Here is a 17,972-nt window from a genome sequence, read left to right as displayed (position 1 = left end):
GTGAATGAATTTGACCGGCCTGCACAAAGTGCTGACGTCAACCCGATAGAACACCTTTGGGATGAATTAGAGCGGAGACTGAGAGCCAGGCCTTCTCATCCAACATCAGTGTGTGACCTCACAAATGCGCTTCTGGAAGAATGGTCACAAATTCCCAGAAACACACTCCTGAATCTTGTGGACAGCCTTCCCAGAAGAGTTGAAGCTGTTATAGCTGCAAAGGGTGGACCGACGTCATATAAAACCCTATGGATTAAGAATGGGATGTCACTAAAATTCATATGCGAGTCAAGGCAGGTGAGCGAATACTTTTGGCATTATAGTGTATGAAGCAGGCCTGGAGCAACATTAGCATTCATTTAAAGTAACGTTTCTGGTCACCTGATGAAGTTCAATAATTACTCTCTGTTTAGCTTGGTTTTGGTTTCCACCAGCTCCCAAGGGAAACATCTGTCAGTTCAGAAGCTAAATTCTCCACTGCAGTAAATCACACAAGCTATTCTCTTAAGTTAGCTAAAGAGAGAAGTACATACAATAAGTACACGACTTTAAGGACTTCAATGAGTGGACTGCTTGCTGATGAGGCAAAGGAGAAATTCAGTCAACACCATAAAAGGTTGCCTGGAAATGCAAATCACATCTGATCTACTGTCATAATGAGTCTGGAGTGGTGCTCACCGCACCACCCACCTGTCTGCACCAAGTTCAGGATGTAAACACATCCAGACTCTTTGATAGGGCGAGAAAGGAAAGGGGGACATGAAAAGAAGGAGAAAGAGAGAGATGGGATGACAGAGTAGAAGAAAGGGAGTGAGTTAGTGCTGTCCCTTGGTATTCACAGACTCTGAGCAATTAAAGCTGTGGATTCAAAGCCAGAGAAACTTCCCTGAAGGTCTTGGCAGTGACTCTGAGGCTATTCCTCCTCCACATGTACAAACACACCAACCCGTACCCTGAACTAACCTCCAGAAGCCTCCACTGGCCCACAGCAACACAGAAAACAATCCTACCAAAGCCTACATGTGCCTACACCAACCCACACTGACTGACTCATAACACACCATTAGCATAGCAGACATAAACACACACTGATGTAATGCTTTCCCTGCCCCATCCCCCTATCCTCAACTATCTCAACTAGATGCCTAACCCCAACCCTTAACCAAATCATCCCTAACCCTAATCTTTACCTAACCTCAATTCACACGTTTGCCCTGACCTCACACAGGACCTCATACATCATTTTTTGCCTCATTAGGACCCAGTTTTGGTCCCACTAAGGACTACTGGTCCCAACAAGACCACTGTTGATACCTGAAAAGGTCCCAAAGAGCTAACAGAAACTGCCACAGTGTGAGGACCAGTGACTGACCGAAGATTCACTTTACATGAGGGTAAACAGTTTTCATCATATCAGCAAATATATCTACTGATTCAGATTTCTGATACTAAAACACTACAGCTCATTATTAATGGAGACTGATTATGGATATTATTAACAGATCTGCTGTTGATAGTTAACAGATTATTATTATTATTAATAATATTAACAGTTTCGCTGGATCTCTTCTATTGACTCACATGTGCTCAGTGGTGGTACTAAAGAAATAAGATGATGGATTAATTGATGTATTTGCTCTGACAGAAAAAAAATTACCTTGTTTTCCAAATAAAAATGGAAACGCATTTCTTCAGGAGTGATAGTCTACAATGTATCTGTAATTACATGGTTGACAGTACAGTTTGTTTGTGTGTCTGTTGTTTAGGAATCTGTTTGTCTGCAATTACACCTCTCTAGGAATCTGGTGGTATGCCTGATCAACAGATCCTCTACTTGTACACACATTTTCAAGCACAAGAGGAAAGAGGTCATTCTGGTTCTATGCATAGAAATGAGCCTATGCATGGTTTAAGTACGAAAGACTGCATACACATGGTTGATGAATGAGACCCCAGGTCTTATTTTAACAGTTTGGGCCCTATTTCCTATAATTTCCATATTCAAGATCTAGAGACGCAGCAGCAGCACTACTATGTCTAGGAAAGAAGCACGGGCAGTCAGACAATCATGGACTAAGTTTTACCTTACTTCTTTTGTGGGAGTCAAACTTTAGGTAAATATTGAGTATCTAATCTTTCTGTTGTAAATGTCCATCTGGCAGACCAACTCCCATGTTCCATCATTATTCACAGTAACAAAGACAACAGCAAACACAGCCGATCTCTCCTGACTTCATAGTGTTAAAAGCTCTGCATACCCACACAGGGGCTTCCAGTAATGGCTGATGAGACCTCTGCTCACCTTGAAGGTGGGTGGAGCTGTGATGGGACAAACATGCTCTCTCCAAACTCTAGGCACTAAAAAGAACAAGAAATGTGTGAAATAAGTCTTCAGGTTTGTCCAGTGGGCAAACCTGAGGATGAGCTGAAACCTACGGAGACTGGACAAATGAAACACAGGCAGTGTTTCCACCAAAGAGCAGAAACCTTACACCACACATAATATCATGTTATCTAATGACTGTCAGCACAATTCATAGTCAGAATCACCTCAGCTGTCATTTTGAGGCAATTTCTTTATGAAACACTTGGAGTGTACACTTGTATAGAGTGTAACTATAAAGTGTAAGGTGTTTGACATGGCTTCTGTTGGCAGCTGTAACTGCAGGAGAGCTGCTGGTGATTTCAGGAGCAGCTTCCCCTCCATCAGCAGCAGAGCTGTTAGCATCCTCCTCACTGGCCTGACTTTCAGACATTTGGGGTTGACGTCTGTTCATCTTTGGTTTTAGAGCGATTTACAACACTTGTTGTGAAGCTTTTATTGCACTTAACACATTTAATAAGTTGTCAACCTGTGTCTCCTCTGCTGTGCCCTTTGTCGTGGGGAGGACACACGGTGAAACAGGAAGCAGAGGAGAACAGCAGAGACTCTCACACTGGGCTGAAATCAAATAAGTTCACATAAATTAGGTAAATAGCACATATAAGGGGCGGCCCGATGGCGGAGTGGTTACGTACCACATGAGCTGATGCTCTTAGCAGGCGAGTGCCGGTTCGACTGGCCTGACTCTTTCCTGCGTATCATTCCCCCTCTCTCTGCCCCTTTCCTGTCACTCTCTACTGTCCTGTCAAATAAAGTCAAAAATGCCCAAAAAATATCTTTAAAAAAAAAATAACACAAATAAAACATAGTTTTAAAAAAATGTTTCATGCAGTTGCCATACCAGGTTGGTTTCTTGGGGGGCGAGGAGGGTCCTGTTGCCATGGCAGGTCGCACCCCCTAAGGCAATGGTAGGAGAAAGTTACTGTATATTGTAGACTAAAAAAAAAACACTTTCACCATTTTATCAACCAAATATACATTTTTAGTACAGAAACTTAATTAAAAGTACAGTACAGAAACTTAACTGCTTAATGATTAAGTGACTGATGGAGATAACAACAGGAGAAAATTTACCAAGTGTTATTTTCCCAATTTCCAGTGAACACACACACACACACACACACACACAGAAATAAGACAATTAGAGGCAGCCTTCACCTAGCAGATAGTGAATGGCAGGACACAAATCCAAGTGACTTGCAGTGAATGCAGCAGCTTTGATTGCTGATGGTATCTACAGCATTACATAAAGTCCCACTTTTTCTGCATCACTATGGTTGAATAACACTAAATAATGTCCAGTCTCCATAGATAAATTGAACTTTTTTCAAATATTATATTCTATATTAAAACAGGAGTGAGGGATATAGTACAGCATGTTAAAAATACTGTCCTGCTCCAGAGGGCAAGGTGTCTCCACATTCCTTCAAGTCAAGACATAAGACATAAAATCAACATGGAAAAACATATCGAGTCCAAGTTCACATTTGTATGTCTGCAAAATTCTGAACAGAAAAATATGTGTAGTAGAAAGTGTAAGAACTATAAGTTGAAGACTGTATTGTGTACTTGAATCCAGCCATTTATTATTTAGCCATTGTAAATTATCCAATATACAAAGCAGTATATGTACATTATAATAAGTGTGATAAGTTTGATAACTGCTGGCAATCACTCAGGACAAACCAAACCGCCTTTACTTCCCCTTAAAAACAGGAAGCTCTCTGACAATTTTGTGGTGAAAGAAAACATTCTACGAAAGTTCTGCCATAAGAGATTTGACCAAGAGGTATTTGTTGTTGTGGCTGAGCTGTAAAATGTATCACCTTAAAAGTCAAACAGAGCAGATGATGGTAAATGGCATCAGATAAAGACAGACCTAAACTACAGGGACAGGATGGGAGCAGCTGGTCCCTGACCACTGGAGATGGTTTGACCATTCACACCAAGCAACTGAAGTTACACTGGAAAATGCTGTCATTTATTTGTTCTTGTTTTGAGAAATTCATCTGGCCAACATTTTTCCATGAAAAGTATTATTAAGGCACCAAACACTTTGCATCATGTCCAGTCAAAGCGGTGACATAACCAGAAAAACCTTGACACCAAACCAGCTCCATGTACCTCAGACACGAGCCATACTGCCCCTCTCCTCCCCGTGCTGTGATGGTCACACCAGCAACACAATACCAGGAATAGTCACAATACCAGGAAAAACCTGAACTAGCCCTGACCCAAATGATAACCTGTTTACCATTTATTTTACAGAGTTGGTTGTTTAATAACTTTCTGTCTGTATGTGACCTATACGGTACAATTTTGTCAAATTAAGACAAAAATTTAACAATCAATGATCAATTGTATGTGTTTATTGTTGTATAATGTTGTATGTGTGTGTGTGTATTTGTGTGTGTGTACTCTGAAGGGAGCTTTCCAGCAGTGGATAAAATAACCTTGATGATGTCATTCACTCATTCACTGCACATTTGAGGACACTGAACAGTTCACTCAGTGATGAGCCCTAAAGTTCAGACAGTTAATAAACACTGTCATTTAGCGTCATCACTGACAGCTGTTGCATTGTGGGAATGTTCACAATGCATACTATTTAACCTTTTTTTTGCTCCACTGTGGAATTTCTGAGGGCAGTGTAAAGTAGATACATCTATGGTGATTAGGAAGTGATTTCAGACACAGACATAACTCTGCACAAAGACCTTTTGGCACAGATTTAACAAATGAGATACAATTGCTTATAAGTATTGATAAGGTCTAGCTGTGCTGGTAGGTGGATTTTGTCAGCTTTACACAGAGCCCAGCTGTTCTTCAGTCTTTGTGCTAAGTTAAGCTATGGTCTTAAAGAAAATTGCTGAGCATCAATTTATTCATCATCCTTACGTTCTGGTCTCTCTAGACCTTCGTCATCAGTATTTCTAACAGTTCTACAGCCATGATCTTAAATAGATAATGCTCCAGCCATCTCGTGAGCCCAGGTGTGGGACAGTTATTCTCCCATGGGACAAATCATTGCCAGTGATTTGTGTTTACTCTGTCACGTTATATTCTATATATATTTACAAGAAACAGAAAAATACAACATTATCAAAGAAAATAACGGACACAATAAAGTATACAAGAAAAAAAGAAAGATGCTACTAAGCTGCATTATGGGAATTGTAGTATCTAGTCTTGGCTAACACATCATTCACTTCAGATTCTTTTTTAAACATCCCTTGTGAGCCCCCAACTTTAAGGAAATCCTAACTGCTTAAGTCCCCTTTCATTCAGAAAAACACAACTTATCTTAAAAATTCTCTGCAGTATTGATGATAACATCAAACTGTTGAGTCAAATGTTCTTTTAGGCCTGACTGATGAGTGAAGCAACGAAACCTCTCTAATTGAATTTTACAGAACTCATTAGTGGAAAAAAAAGAAAAGTTTTTCATATAGCTTTCGTATTCACTGAAAAACCAAGTACAGTTCAGTCCCTATCTAAAGCAGAGCGTCTTTAACTTTTCTGGCCCATGAGCCAAATTTAATCATCTTAGTCTCCCCCGGGGACCCGGGCTCATTAAAATGCGCTGGTAAACTGGTCATGTCACCAGAATCAGGTCGTCTCTCAGCTCCCAGTAGAAGAACTCTCTGTGTCAGACTGACGCCAGCATGGCCCCCGTCTCTGCCGTCTCCGGCTGAATTCCCTGCGAGTTCAGCTGGAGTTCACTCCACCTTCTGATTTTTTAAGTTGTAGCCTATGGCCCATCACAGTCTGCATCAATAATGCAGAGACCACAGCCTGCTAACATGTCAGCCTTCAGCAAGAGGTCTGCTCGACAACACGGCGCTCAAACAAAGCCAGGCTGAAGACGTCTCAGACAAGCACCGTTAGAACAGGAGCACCAACACACAGGCTATTTAAAGTACACAAACACACACACACACACTACTCACACAGACAGAAGTACAGATAAGACATGGAGATGCACATTCTGCGGCCATGTAATACACACTTGCACACGCTCTCAGACAAGCACACACATGCAGAAACTATCAGGAGTGTATGTGAGGCTTATGTTTCTGCAGCGAGTCTATTGCGCACTATCTATAGATCCACCTCAGTTCACACACACCCTGCTGGGTCTCATCGGGAAACTAGGAAACATCTCAGTTCATCAGATGAAAATATGTCTGCATATTCAGGAATTCAGGATGACGTCGGCTCCTTCTCCCCACTGACCAGGATGTTATTGTTGAAACTATACTTCTGAAGTTTTCAATGAGATTCATAGTCTGCAGTGCTGTGAAATGCTATGCATAGAAGAACACGTAAATCTTTAATTTGAGTAAAATGGAAAACCCTCAGAAGTGGAGGTTTTAAGGGTAACATCATTGTGAAATGTGTGTGTGTGTGTGTGTGTGTGTGTGTGTGTCTCATTCTCCAGTCTTTTCTCCCATGCAGAGACTTCACTGAATTATTAAATCTCTACTTAGGCTTTGTGCTTAAATGAAGCTATGCAAACAAGGATGAAGTGTACTAAAAGCACTCTAGCAGTAAGTCAATGCGCTGTTTGACAAAAATGTTTAAATGTCTTCTGTGAAACCCGCTTTAAGAGTGAAACAATATCAAATCGCTGTCTCCAGCACTTCTTAGTTGTTTCTTCTTCGCCATTTAATCAACCTCTTTAATACTGCGGTCTCTGAACTGCAATGATCACTGTGGGAACAGCCATTGGCCAAATGCTGAGAAGTTTCTTTTCCCTGAAGCTTGAGGGCTGTGAAATCTGGCACATGGGTTTCCAAAGAAGCAAAAGCCAAGATAAATGAGGACAAGAGAATGACTCCTGGTGGAAAAAGAAGTGTGTTTATTCATGATGACCATCATGCACATGGCTGTGTCCTCTTGCATGTACTCACGACTACCAAATATTACTGAATATGCCACCTCCTTTGATCTGGGTTACTGTGATTTGAAAAGCCAGAACACGAGATGGAGCATTCACCCACAGCTTTTGTCCAAATCCAATTATTGGTATCTGAGATAGTGTGGTCTGAACAAATGATGTGGCTCCCCCATGGACCAGTTGATGCACAGTATTACTGAAAGTGATAAAGCATATTTTGCCCAAATATAACCCTTAAAAACAAAGATGTCATGTGTGACAGAGGAGAGAAGTCACAGACTGCAGAGCCCCTGAGGCCCCAAGAAGTTTTTGATGAACCACCAACAAATCTCTGAAACATTTTTTTTTTCATTTAATATCAAAAAAGACAACAAGTAAATATCATAACCATCCTTAAAAAGCCCAGCATGTGTAATATGTGTGTAACCAGGGCTGGGAGGCACAGCCTAAAATTTACACCACAGTATAATTTGAAGCACAGATGGTAACTATATCACACTTTTCTTAAAATTTGTTTTCCTTAAAACTTCAATATAAATGCTTCTGAAGGGGTGAAGCACTGTTATGGCAACTGCATGGCAGCTGTCACTGTACTGTGTTACTAGGACATAAACTGATCAGCCACATCATCAAAACCAGTCTCCAGTTTTAATTGGTTGGTGAATAGAGGTCTTTAAAGACCATTTATTGTGCAAAACTGCAATAAAAACAGAAAAATACCAAACCTTTTCTAAAGCAACTTTAATCTCATAAAAACACTTTTTCATTAAATCCAACAAAATCAAGCAGCACAAAGTGAAAATAAAAACTGACTTCAGGAGGTTTCTTTCAGCCAACCAACTAAAACAATGAAACTCTCAAAATACAAAATTGGTTCATAGGAACTTCCTCTTCTTCAGCTACATTACTACAGGAATTAGGATAAACGATTCTGCACAGTCCAAAAGATCTTCTCTTCGCAGCATCTCAGCATGCATGTTCTCTTGGCCTCGCTGGACATACTCTGGTGCCTCATTGCTTGTACACTCAAATACAAAAAAGTCTGGCAGCACATAATGAAATAAATTCAAATACAGCAGGGTGGAAACATACAACACACACACTGCAACACTCAAAATTACAAACAAATCACTGCAGTTCAGTGTTGCATGTGGCGGCCCGGAGAGTGCAAAAGAAAAAAGCTCCCTGCATCCCTGCAGCATCCCAGTATACCTCTGTACTTGGACTTATTGCTTCTACTCAAAGTACAACAGCCCAAGTGTAACAAAAACAAACAACTGTGAACATTTCTGTTTGTGTCAGTTTACTGAGCCAGCGTCATTGCTTATAGCAGGAAAGCCAGGAAAACAAGTCTGTCAACTGCCTCTTGCTTCACAGCAGATCTGAGGCAGGTCACAGTGTTTCCACCAGAGCCGAATGCCCTCTCTGAAGAAACACTAGTGGCAGGATTACAAAGGTACTTCCTGGCCAAGCTGGCCACTCTTGGGAAATAAGCTTGGTGCAGCCTCCATCACTCCCTTGGATCTGCGTCACCATTGGCCTCCAGTGCCTGCAGGTAGCTGCTGAGATCAGCTTCCATTGCATCGCTGTCAGAGAGGGCAACTGGGTCAGGGTGTTAAAAATCTGTCTTTGTCTTTTTCTGTGAAAAAGCTACCCAGACTTTACTTTGCTTCCTCTGGTGCCTCCAGCTTCTTCTGCAGCTTTTTCTTCTGCAGCCTCTGTTCTTGTCATGGACACCTCTCTGTGGATGTTGCCCTGCCTTTTCAGTAGTGACTGAATCTCAGTATTGATGTACTCTTTCCTGTCATCCACTGTGTGTATTGTTTTGAGTCATCTGCTGCAGGGTCAGAGTATTTCAGATTGAATTCTGGAGGATGGCCCTCTTCATGTCCTCTTCATGTCTGTGCCCTCTTGAGCTGGAGTCAGGAGCACAGGTTTGAGGTGTGACAAACTGACACATTCTTCTACAGACAGTGCATCTGTGGACTCAATCAGGGGACTGAGGATTTTGCTCACAGATTTCAAAACATCCATCTCTTGCCGTTATATCAGCCCTAAGGACCTGAGATATGGCCTTCCCCTGTTCAGTCTCGCTCTGGATCATTTGTTGTTGAGCTTTTGAGACCTCCACCCAGCATTTCAGTGATGAGAGCGTGAGGAGGTGGGAAAGGTTCACTCTTGGCATAACCATTTCTGTCTTTATCTTCTACATGTAGGAAAAGTCGCTCACAATTTCCTTACATATATGTATAACACAGAGTTCTTTGATGCTTCCCTCTGTTAACAAAAAAATTATGTTATTACACATGAAACAAGAACCATGCAACAAAAACACTAATCTCAAAATGAGAAGAGATAATTTCTGCCAGATTTTTGCTATTAGCTCATTTCTATCTGCAGTCCCTCGGCAGGTACACACAGAACAATCACCAGACCCTAAAAACATTCATTTACATGCAACACCGTCACAGTCTGTCACACCAACACTCACACACACAGATCTACCAGCACACATCAACACATAAATACCAGCACATTCATCCAGCACAGCTATAACATTACAATTCATTACAATTGAAACAGTCAAATTAATGTTAACTGGTTGCTCAATATTCAGTGTTTTGCATCATGGGAAAAATAATAAAGTGTGTTCTTAGCTGGAAGCATATTCCAATGTTTATTTTGAATAGGTTCAGTTACTAATTATATATATATATATATATATATATATATACACACACACACACACACACACACACACACACACATATAAGGGCTGTCTGCATTAACCCATTAATCTTTTTTTTTAATCGTGTTAATCTCGTGCCGCCAAAGACTATTTATTTTACACCATCACTGCTGCTGTTACCAAAGATTCCAGTACACTACGTTCAAGAATCTTTGGCTGCTACTATTTTGACCCTTTGATGCACCCTTACTTGTTGTCAAGCTGCCACAGACACTTCCTACAAAGAATTTACCTGGCGGAGTGAGATACTTCATGGCAAGTCATGTCTATGGGAGCAACAGGGGGTTGGACAACCAGGTTGGACCCCTTTTGCCTTCAGAACTGCCTTAATTCTTCATGGCAGAGATTCAACAAGGTGCTGGAAACACATCCTTCTGGAAGCAGCATCAGAAGATGGTACACTGTGGTCATAAAGGGAGGGACATGGTCAGCAACAATACTCAGGTTATGGCGTTTAAACGATGCTCAGTTGGTACAAAGGGACCCAAAGTGTGCCAAGAAAATATCCCCCACTCCATTACACCACCACCACCTGCCTGAACCATTGATACAAGGCGGGAAGGTTCCATGCTTTCATGTTGTTGACCTCTGACCCTACCATCCGAATGTCGCAGCAGAAATCGAGACTCATCAGACCAGGCAACATTTTTCCAGTCTTCTACTGTCCAGTTTTTGTTGAGCCTGTGTGATGTAGCTTCAGTTTCCTGTTCTTAGCTGACAGGAGTGGCCCCCAGTGTGGTCTTCTGCTGCTGTAGCTCATCTGCTTCAAGGTTCGACGTGTTGTGCGTTCAGAGATGCTTTTCTGCAGACCTTGGTTGTAACAAGTGGTTATTTGAGTGACTGTTGCCTTCCTATCAGCTCGAAGCAGTCTGGCCATTCTCCTGTGACCTCTGACGTCAACAAGACATTTTCTCCCAGAGAACTGCTGCTCACTGGATATTTTCTCTTTTTCAGACCATTCTCTGTGAACCCTGGAGATGGTTGTGAGAGAAAATCCCAGTAGATCAGCAGTTTCTGAAATACTCTGACCAGCCTGTCTGACACCAACAACCATGCCACGTTCAAAGTCACTTAAATAACTTTTCTTCCCCGATCTGATGCTCAGTTTGAACTTCAGCAGGTCGTCTTGACCATGTCTACATGCTGAAATGCACTGAGTTGCTGCCATGTGATTGGCTGACTAGATATTTGTACTAATAAAGTGGCTGGTGTGTGTATATATATTTTTTCCCATTGGAATATATATATTTGTATATTGGAAATGATTATGCAAGTACATCAACAAACATAAACTACAGGATAATGTAACACCTGGATAAAACAGATATCTTGGCCTGTGGCCAAAGCACTGCAGTCTTATCCAGCTGTGAAGTGCCACTGCCATACTTCCTCCTTCAAGCCATGGTACCACTTGCCCACAAGTCACTGGTAGTTGCATAGTGTTTAAGTTTACTGAGTTCTTTCTCTACTTGCTCACAGACCTTGCTGTTGGAAGCATCTTGGATCCAGTGCTTTGATTATGTCTTTAAAACTTGTTCTATCAAGTATGTGAAAAGGAACCATGTCCTAACATAGGTGCACCGTGAGAGAAAAGTAATGTCAGACAAAGTGATGTCAGATTTGCGGAGTCAGCTATTTTCTTCTCATTGCTGCTCAATTCACTCGATGTTTGTGGACAATGCATTTTTTTTGCTTTTCTCATGTTCCAGAACGTGTTTCGATCGAGGCGACAGAAAAGATAACTAGTATTACCACACCTTCCAAAATGATTTGCAGATGATCATTTTCTGATTGTTGTCTGACTTTTTAAATCCAAACCATGTCTATATCATGGAAGTTGCAACTGGTCTTTTTTAACAACTCCTCCTCCTCCTCTTCGTTGTGTGCAGCACTTTCAGCCATTTCGCCGATTCCCAACAAAGCAGCATGGCTTCTCATGTTTTCCAGATGATTCGCTGGCACCGGCTGATGATGACAAAGCCTGTGGCCAGTCTTCTTCTTCTTTCTGGCAGACTAGGCACAGTTTAGTGCATTGCCACCTCCTGCTGATTATATATTACAATATTTCTATAAAGAAATATTTCTATAAAAAAAAAAAAAATAAATATATTATAAATAGACTTAAAATCTAGCAAACAATTTGCACAACCTATGAAAAGTCCAATCGAGATGAATAGAGATTGCTGCGTCAAACTGGCTGCAGTCCTGAAAAGCTAAACAGAAATCTCTCTGAAAGGCTGTTGGCTGTGTTCACTGAATGTCTGAGATTCATCTTCCCACAGAATGTGCACATCAGTGCTGTGATTTCTGCAGGGTACCACACAAAATGTAGCATGTTTTGGCAAATAAGTTCTTTGATCAACTTATCATGTTGTGCCAACTGAGGTTAAAAATAAAACCACAGCTTTTATCAGAGGGTTTCATGTAGAACTTTGATCTTTCATTTGATGAACACAACATTTTTGAATGTATTCAGTCAGAACTAAGTAAGATGACTGGTTCTGCCCAAGAAGAAATGATAAAAATACTTACACTGGAATAGAGATGTTAAAAACATTTTCCTTTTTTTGACCAGGATGTGAAAATCTTGCTTGTAGTGCTTTTCAAAGAATATGCGGCACCTCAAACACAGAGTTGCCGAATTATTTAAAAGAAATTGTGGTATCAAGCTGTTTTTCCAAAACCTTCTCAACTTGTTGTAAAGCAGATTAGACTCAGAAAACTGTGCAATATAAAGAACTTATCTCGATTAGTTATGCAGCGTGGGCTGCTATATGAAGCAAAAGGTTCAAAAGGACAAACTGATTGAGGTGCTTCTTCTGTACACACCTGACACTGCAGCTCTTCAGTGCTATGCTTCCAAATATCACACTTTTTACATCATTTCTACTCCACAAAGTGACACACACACAGCAGCTGCTCGAGACATACAATAACAAACAGTGTATTTGTACATACAAAGAAACACACACACTCCCATGAGCACAATCCAGACACAGACAGACGTACTCTGGTGCAGACTGGCACTCGTCTTCACCCGTCTCGCGCCTTTGCTCCACCAACACAATACTGTCAAATTTTGGCGCATCACATGGGCTCAGAGACAGACAAGGCTGTATTATCCACAACTGACAAGAGCTACGTGTGTGTGTGTGTGTGTGTGAGAGCTCTCGAATGCGCAGACTGAAGTGTGTGTGTGTGTGTGAGAGAGAGAGAGAGAGAGAGAGAGAGAGAGAGAGAGAGAGAGAGAGAGAGAGAGAGAGAGGAGTGTGAGAGTTCAGGTTAAGGCTGAGCTGTCAGCGGCAGACAAGCCCCATCAAGTCTTCCTCCTCTGTCTAACACACACTCAGCCTCTCGCCTCGGGAGGTGAGAAGCCGCTAATTGGCAAAGGGTGAAACACACACATGCGTGCATTCGCAGTACACACACACACACACACGCACACACACACTGACTGACCATCAGTTACAGTCAGACACACACACACACAGGCTAGTAGGAACAAAGAGACAGAAATACAAACAGACAGATGGACACAGACGTCTGGCTCTGGGAAGCAGTTGTACAGTGAGCTGTGTGAAGCAGACACACAGCACAACCTGGTAGATGAGAACACATAACTGTAGCCAATAATGCACCCAGCCTGCTCGCCGACTTTCTCTGCAACTTCCCCACTTAGTTTTTATTTTATGACCTGATGGTTTTTATTCACTTATATATTCATGGATTCTATCTTTGCAGTTTGGCCTGTTCACAGAGACGACCTTAAAAAAGAGAACGCTCACCCTCTGTGTGTTCTCTGCAGCGCCTCAGTCTGAAGCAAAGCACACACACACATATATATATGTGTGTGTGTGTGTGTGTGTGTGTGTGCGTGTATGTGTATTTACATACCATTCACAATACAAAGCACTTTTACATATATTGTACTTTTGATTTCAACCCTGTTCCACCTAGCGCTACTAGACATAAATGGGACAATAAAATGTGCAAGGCAAGCAAGTGCCAAATTTAATCCAATCACACCTCTGCTCACAATCTGTTCAACCACAATTCAACTTCTTAGTAAGTATTAAAGGTACCCTGTGGAGTCTTCTTCACGGCGTTTCCTGGCACATTGCTAGTTTCTTGGCATATTACTGCCATCAACTGTCAATCAGTGGTATAGCATAAAACTGGCAGCAGGAATGTGCTCTGCAGACCCCTCATTAAAACATTAAGCCATCATGCTGCTCGGGGGTCAAAAGTTCCAAAGGGTACCTTCGAGTTTAACTAATTTCATACAATTAAAATGTATTTTTATACAGTGATTTAAAAATAGCTGCAAGTAATAGAATATGTATATACATTGAAAGCATGTGACTCAGCATTATGAAATTAATCAGTTTACATTATTTATCTAACATTAGATAAATAATGAAATAATCAGATTAATGGTCTGCCCCATTATAATAAATTATAGCTTTCACTTTACTGTAATGGACTGTCAAGCTGAGGGAGCTTTATATCTGACATCTTTCATGCTGTTCAAAAATAAATAACAGAAAGTAGACCATGCTGTCTGTCCAAATGCTACCAGAAATAAAGTGTAGAAATGGTTCACATGTAGAAGATTGGCACAGAAAGCAAACATCAGTATTTTCCCTCAATACTGTGATTTGTCTTAAATAATCTGTTTTAATCTGATGTGCCACCATCATTATGCACAGGTGTCCTTTGATTGAACCCAACTTAGCAAACTTGACTTTGCACAGCTCAACTCATACAGTAGCACCTTCACCAGCTACCAGCACTGCTGCCACGGCCAGTCACTCCAACACACACATCCAAACTCCACAACGGACAGGGTCTGTGTCACAACTGTGTAAAGCACGTACATGAGAGAAAGAGTGTGTGAATGACACAGATAGGGAGGAGAGCAGGGATCAGAGACAAATAAACAGAGACAGGCTAATGTGGAAAACGATGGCAACCAATACTTGAAAACAATGCCTCGGACCTTGGAGGACTCTCCGTCATCTGTTGATCCGTGAGTAAAACCTTCCGGACAAAGCAGAGGCTGGGTAGCTAGGGAGGGGGCTTCTGCACAGCCAGCCAGCCGAGGAACAAAACACACCCTTAGCAAGCACTTGAATTCTCTCTACCAGACCTACACAGAAAAAAAACTCCTGCACCTTCATGCATCTCACACAGAGAACAGAGGTTAATAATCAAATTAACATAAACCCAGTCAGTGTTGGGATGCAGCAGTCAGACAGCCTTACAGTCACACACAGATCAAAGCTCTGGTAAGGTTGAGTCTGTGAAACTCTGAGCCACCAGTGGCATCAGCGACCCACAGTATCGTGGTCACTACTGTAATTCACTCTTAAAATGTCTGAGTTTAAGATTAATGAAAGAAAATGGAGAAGAAAGGTAAAAACGGGCTAACAGATCTGTTGTGTAAGATAACAGACTACACAGGAACATAACTTTGACATGGCTATATTATGTGTCAGGGTCAAGTTTGGAAGAGTCCATCCTGATGAATGATGTGTAAGTTTCTTTATTATCTTCTCAGTCTTAAAGAAGAGGATGGAGAGGATCTGCCCTCATGTTTCCTTCAAACCCGGACAGGCAGGAAAATGAGTGATGTAGGGTGTGGGGGGGTTTGGTGAGGGGGTGTTTATGGATGGATGTTGATGACGTTTCACTGTCCCACTGTGGTCCTCACCCCACCCTGCAGCGCCGCACGCCACTCTGAACCAGCTCTCCCCAGATGAAGCGACTCGGTGTCGCCGCTTCATCACCGCTGTGCCTCATTTGCATAAAGAAAGTTGCGTGGCCAAAGGCGCTAGACCAGGGTGTTAGATTTCATATCTAGCTTTCCAGCTAGCTTGTTCGTCAAGACAGCTAACGACACATCGGCCAGACAGAAAAACATCTCTCTGCCTCTGCCCATAAATGTTAGAGCAATCACGGAGGTCACGGTCTGTGGGAGAGGGGGTGTTACCCCACAGGGACACAGACACAGCGGACTTGTGCTGTGGCCCCGGCGGATGATTGATGGGAGCCAGGGCTAGCCGGCTTGCGGCTAATTTAGCCGTATTAGCTTAGCCGCTGTCTGGCGCAGCTTGGAAAGCAGCTCCAACTCTGCACAGCAACTTCCACCGTCTGGCCCAAAGTCAGACCCCGTACCGGACAGCCTGGCAAGCCCTGAGCCGCACCAGCTAGCGTGGCCAGAACATTCCTCCAGCCGCCCGGGACTCAACCATCATACATGTAAAACACACCAGTGTGCAAAAATAACTAGGAAAATGTCACAGGCGTCCTACCTGTAAATGCAGTCGCTACGTGCTAAGTCGCCGCGCCTGCTTTGTCAAAGTCTGTGATGTTGTGTCGCCAGACGTCAAGTCCAACTGCGCGACAGCGGTTTCCAGTCTGGGAGGAAAATCAAGCCCAGCTGCCGGACTGCGCGGTGCAGGCTGCTGCCAGCCGCGCCGTCGCTGAGGCTTTGGCGACACATGCAGGTCCTCGTCCACATAGCAGCCAGAGTACGAACTGGGCTGAAAGTACAACAGCTCACTGTCTCAGTGGGTCACACAGGCCGCAGACCGGCGGGGGCCCCGGCGGGGGCCCCGGCGTATGAAGGAGCTGCTCGGTGCTTCAGAAGTGCACAGGAAATACAATATCATGAAATACAACAAGGAGTGAACAAGCATAGAAACTAAAAACAAAAAAACCCCAAATAAATAAAAAATGAAAACAAAACTACATACTCCTGGAGTAATAATAATGACTAATGTTTATAGAAGTCCGTTTAAAATAAGGGGCACTGACCCAGCTGACCTGATACTGAGGAGGCCAAACCGTGAAAGCTGAACTGAGTTGTTTCATAGAGCGAGATTTCTGTCCAGGTTTCTGCTTATTTTTCATATATTCATTGCCATGGGGAAAACTGAGCAGTGTGGGGATGGTTTTACATCTGGGACGAGGGCATTTCATGCTCTTATTTTAATTCCATAAAGTCTCATGTTATCCTCATCTGCAAAAACACTGACACTGTCGGGAATCCCGTCGGGATTGGAATAATCTTTACGCAATTAAAATGTAGCTATAAGACATATACATTCATTTAGTTTAGTTCATGATCAAATCATTGTGCAGTTATTCAGTGAGCTAAACTATCCTCCGTCAGAAGTTTTTTTTAAAGCAGACCTATAAAAATATCTGTTCTCTTATTGTAAACTCTTATGCCTAAGATGGGATCCTGTAGGAGTAATAGCTCAGTTTTTCCAGTGATCTGATTGGTCAGTAGTCAGGCTGTGTGGCAGGTTGGGACCAGATCCTCAAAAGTTAACCTGCTGCATAGGTTACCATGGTGATCTGCCTCATCTTTTACATCTGTGTTACGTTTCATCACAAAGGTTGACTCACATTAAACCCACAATGTCATCATAACAGTATGCATCAAAAACTGGGCCAACATGGGAGTACCAGCTGATTTGAGCTCATCTCCACATGTAACCAAAGTGTATCTTGTGTATTGCAGTGATTTTGTTAGTTTGCGGTTTTTATTCTTTATATTGTTTCATGTGTGCTGCTCTGCTGACACAAACATTGCAACTTTGTCTTAAAATGTCCATCTTCTTCAGTGAATTGACGTGATCAGACCAGAGTTAAGTCTGTTCACATCTGCTCCAGAGAAGCTTCATGTAACACAGATTCTTGTTCAATTTAAGTTCAGTCAAGATGGTTTTTTCCACAACACCTGCTTTTGAGCCATCTTTATGAAAAACCTGTTTTCACTGGACCACCCTGTATAATTAGGGTTGAATAAATGAAAAAAAAAAAAACAACCCCAAAAATAATTTTTTATAATATTAATATATATATATATATATATATATATATATATATATATATATATATATATATATATATATATATATATATATATA

The 17,972-nt window shown here is 41.9% G+C and overlaps 1 protein-coding gene across 4 annotated transcripts in view; it reads right to left on the bottom strand.

Annotated features, from left to right (window-relative positions):
- Positions 1–17,822, bottom strand: part of LOC139612752 (low-density lipoprotein receptor class A domain-containing protein 4-like) — a 229,446-nt gene extending 211,624 nt beyond the window's left edge. For 2 of the 4 annotated variants that reach the window (XM_071468689.1, XM_071468688.1), the window contains exon 1: positions 16,347–17,818. The gene's annotated coding sequence lies outside the window, so the exon portion shown is untranslated. Of the gene's footprint in view, positions 1–6,481; positions 9,561–10,264; positions 10,434–16,346 lie in introns of those variants that run through there. The other 2 variants (XR_011686631.1, XM_071468690.1) reach the window with 2 other exon arrangements.
- Positions 17,823–17,972: the final 150 nt, after the last annotated feature.

The sequence above is a fragment of the Trachinotus anak genome, unplaced genomic scaffold (genome assembly GCF_046630095.1).
Source record: "Trachinotus anak isolate AG129_WGS33_773 ecotype Australia unplaced genomic scaffold, CSIRO_AGI_Tana_v1 ptg000032l, whole genome shotgun sequence".
Taxonomy (NCBI): domain Eukaryota; kingdom Metazoa; phylum Chordata; class Actinopteri; order Carangiformes; family Carangidae; genus Trachinotus; species Trachinotus anak.
The sequence above is the reverse complement of the archived record's forward strand: the minus strand, read 5'-3'. Positions and strand labels throughout refer to the sequence as shown.